We start from the raw sequence: 4,755 nt of genomic DNA, 5'->3' as shown, positions 1-4,755 counted from the left end.
GATCTGAGGACAGTATTGTTGATGTAGGTGAGGAATATACCAGATTTTCGAGGAAGATGTAAAGGAAATTTAACTTACTATAAAGTAGTTTATGACACTTATCTTCGTAGGGGTAGTAGTTTTTATGATATTCACATATGAATTTGGCAAATGAAAATTTGTATGAACAACTATAAATCAATGTATTTTAGCAAATATCATGAAAACTACTATTCCTACGAAGGTAATGGTCATAAACTTCTTTATAGTACATTAAACTAGCTTTAATTTGAGTGCTAATATACATCTGTATGTCATATAGTTCCTAATACATAGATTTCTCAAAATAAATTCACTAACTACTGATCCTGACTGATCTTTCAGTACGATCCATACAACATTTTTATGAAATGTTACTTTTTTAAAAAGCTATATCTTGAAAACTATTAAACGTAAATAAATCTATTAGGGCCCATATTTCAAATTTGCTCTTCTTTAAATGGCGTTCTCTTAGGTTTTCATATGTTGTTCCTACTTTTTGAGATATAGAACTCCGAAAGAAAAATAATAGTTTTTTTTATCGCTTTGAAACAGCCGCCATTTTTATTCCCCCTACCTATACTTGGCAGACTCATTAATTTTGACTAATGATTATATACAGTTTTCAATTAAGTAATCAAAAATTGGGGTGAAACAACTGACTTTTTTCTTCTCTTGGGCTCTTGTACTAATTTATGTGCTCTGTGTTACGGCAACCATCCAAGACGACGTTGGTGAAAAAATTACAATAACGAATTTTACATAGCCTTGTACATGAGCTGCCCCAGAAGTATTTTTATTATAGTTTTTTAATTGTAAAATGTTTATTTTTGAACCAAGTAAATTATTATTTAAAATCTCGGATTACGGATAATAAGGAAACATAAAATTAGTTTAACAAACAAAATTTACTTATCCAAGACATCTGATTCAAATACCAGTAGTAAACAAGATCGCTGGGTTTTCCCTGTTAATCACTAAAGTACTGTGTAAACAAAAACAATAGTTTTACAGCTTTCACATTCCAAGTAGATTTGTATTTATGTTTTGTAAATTATTATCAAAACCTTGTTATCCGACAAAAATATATTTTTAAATTCTACTGTCAGAATTTTAGCTTCCTTTTTTTATAGCTATGTAGTATTCAAATGAATTTACACCATGCATCATGAGCGGCTTTCCTCCCCAAGGATGATCTTCGGAACTAAACATTACCATTTGTCGCAAAAAAGCAGCTGATTTACGCTCATTTTTCACTCAGTTAAACAAATTATTATTTAATTTTTGAAGTTCTTTGATTGACCGTGTGTAATTAATTAGAAAGACATTCCGGATGATGTCAAAACATGAGACAACGTTGCGCCCCACGTTGCAGCGCTTCACCAGGGCTAGAATGATACAAACAACTTAAATTGAGTAATGGAGTAAAATAGTAAGATAACATAGTAGTAAAATAGTAGGGTTAAAAATCTTGTCAAATATGTGAAAATTAATATGAAAATGTTATATATAAGATGGTGAGGGTTGCGGTCAAAAGAAAAACAAAAATAGTTTACAACTATTTATTTTCCGACGTTTCGCCCCACTTTGCAGGGCTTCATCAGGGCTAAAAAGATACAAAAAAGAACTGAGAATATTACAACAATAAGATACAATAAGGCAATTTAAGCTAGGATAAATATTATGTAAAAATAAAGAGATAAGAAATTACATATAAATAAAAGGAAGGAAGACGTAAAATAGTATCAATATAAAATTAAATTGAATAAACAATGATAACAATAAAAATAAGTAACAATGGTAAGAGTAAAAATTTTGGAAAATACGTAAAATATACAGTTAAAAAAGGGCAGGAGACGAACAAAAAAAATGAGAAAAAAAAAGTTTTGAAAGAATAATTATAAATAAACAAATAATAATGATATTAAAATGATAATAAATGAGCAAAGAACAAGCAACCTTGAACATCTCCTTATATATCAATTTTTAAGGTCAACTATATATACATACATATATAATATGAAAATGAACAAACTAAATGAAATAAAATAAAATAAGATGTATAATGAAAAGTATGAATAAACAAGAAATACAAAAAAGTATTAGATATACAATAAATAAATAAATAATAACAGATAAAAAGAAATATAGAAAATACAGTACACACTAAAAGAGGCAAAATAAGAATAAAAGAGATGTCAAGAAGAAAGGGATATAAAGGTTAGAGGTGGTTGAAAGGTAATGACAGAGCATGAGAGTGGGGGAATTTTAAGTTTGACAATTTACCTCACATTTGAAAATACTATGTTGCTTTAATAACTCTTATCTTATAATATTTAATATAAGAATATTATATATTTTTTTAATTTATTTATTGTTATTTACAACTGTATAATAACCTATACAAGTAAATTTGCAGTAGGTGACATAGTGACATGATACAAACATGTGGAGAATCTACCCATAGATAGAACTCCTATAACATTTCTAGAGTAGAAGATGGCCTCGAGATCTTCTCCTCTAGAAATGTTATTGGAGTTCTATCAGTGGGTAGATTCTCCACATCTTTTTATCATGTCACTATGTCACCTACAGCAAATTTACTTGTTGTATATATGTTTATACAGTTGTAAATAACAATAAATAAATTATTAAAAAAAAAAAATTATTTATAACAGTTTTAATCAGCCACCATTTTTTATTCCCCCTAACTATACTTTGGGATAAACTCATCAATTTTGACTTGTAATTATACATAGATTTCATTAAAGCAATACAAAATTAGGCTGAAGTGACAGATTTTTTTTTTCCACTAGGCTCTTGTATTAGACATCAAAACCTGTATTTCTAGAGTAGAAGATCTCGAGGCCATCTTCTTTTCAGACGCCTAGGAGGATTATTAAGTAATGAAGGAGAAGCCAGGTTAGAAACAAGTGAATTTGGGTGGTTGGGAAGTTTATCATGGAAGAATTGGTATCTGGTTCTGGCCAAGTCGGCAACATGTCAGACATTGAGTTCCTGATGAATGACTTGATTCGTAACAAAGTAAGGAGCATTAAGGATTTTGGACTGTAAGGATTGGATTCGGGAGGAATTTGATGATTTAGTGGAGCCCCAAAGCTCAACTCCGTTTGTCCAGATAGGCCTTATAGTAATAGTCATTGAGTCTTTTGGAAACTAAAATTAAAATTTAATTATAGGAAGAGGATAGTTGACCTTATGAAGTAGGTTGTAGGAAGATGTCCGAGTGGCGGTCAATAAAGCTATCAAAGTAATAGAATAAAACAATTCATTGTTAACCAACGTTTCGGCCCACTTTGCAGGGCTTCATCAGGGCTAAATAAAAAATTAAGATACCAACATTATATAATTGACAGAACATTAAAATAAAAAATATTTCAAAACAATTGTTATGTTTATAAAGTATATAAAAAGAAATGATGATAATTATTTAAGGAAGTGTACATGTAAATAGGCTATAAACTAGTTACTAGAACCTACAGCCAGTTGTGGCAGGGTTCTAAAACGGTCTAGATCTATATTTAGATCTCTATAACACCTGGTTGTATCTATTCGTAACTAGTGACAAAGCCCTGAAAAGTGGGGCGAAACGTTATCCAACAATGTTATTCCAATAATAAAATTTTAATTTAAATTTCCTAGAATTAGGAAGGATGAGTAAGTCAAAATAGTAAAATTTCATATGATTTCAAATTTTAAAACTATAATTTATTTAAAATAAATAATTCAAATTTTATCCATTATAGTCTCAAAACCTTTTATTTCTCTTATAAGTCCGACGTTTCGGCCAATCCGGTCATCTTCAGGGACAATCTACTACAAAACAGCTTTTATTACATGTATGATCCTACAAACATTTCAAAATACTTAACATTATTATTTATAATTTATCTTACCTTAATACAACTTTGAAACTATATAATTTAAAAAACTCTAACTTCATGCAGGCTATTCTGCCCAGGTCAAAAACATCAATTCATAATTAGTCAAATATCACTTAAAACAAAGTCAAAATCATTTATCAGCAAACACTATTCCTACAACAATGCTTGTAACCTTCCTCCACTCAGTTCAAGCATTTAAAATTATTTATCATAACTACATTTTTGTCAATTTTCCTCTTTATTTCATCAGTAAAATTCATATCAAGGCTAATTATAATTATCCACATACAATTTATCCAATATTATTCATAAATTAATCTTACTTATTAATACACTATCTCTGCATAGTGTTGATTTAAATTTCTTGTATCTGTTTTGAAATTCACTGTATAATCAATATTTTCAGATATGTAAATGGATTCAAGTATTTTCCTTTTGAATGTATTATTCTCTTTATGTAAAATGATTGTATTTTCAAAATCAAAAATATGTTGGTTTTTGTTTGCATGCTGTACTAGTGCCGTTTTATTTGGATCTTTCTCCTTGTTTTTCAAATAATTATTGTGTTGATAAATTCTGTCACCCAATAATTGCTTTGTCTCACATATATATATATATTAATCCCGAATGATTTCTTGTATCAATTTTGTCCTTTAATATACTATAATAGTTTTTTATTTTATTATTGGGTCTATGAATCAGGGAGTACTCATCAACATCGTTATCCTTAAATGATTTCTTAATATCTTCAGATATTCCTTTAATATGGTATAATTGCATCCATAAAATTTTTTACTTTATTATTTACTATTTCGTTTCCTGTTTTCTTTTT

Source organism: Halyomorpha halys, unplaced genomic scaffold (assembly GCF_000696795.3).
Source record: "Halyomorpha halys isolate HHAL.00 unplaced genomic scaffold, Hhal_1.1 Scaffold615.1, whole genome shotgun sequence".
Lineage (NCBI taxonomy): Eukaryota > Metazoa > Arthropoda > Insecta > Hemiptera > Pentatomidae > Halyomorpha > Halyomorpha halys.
Note: the sequence above shows the minus strand (reverse complement) of the source record.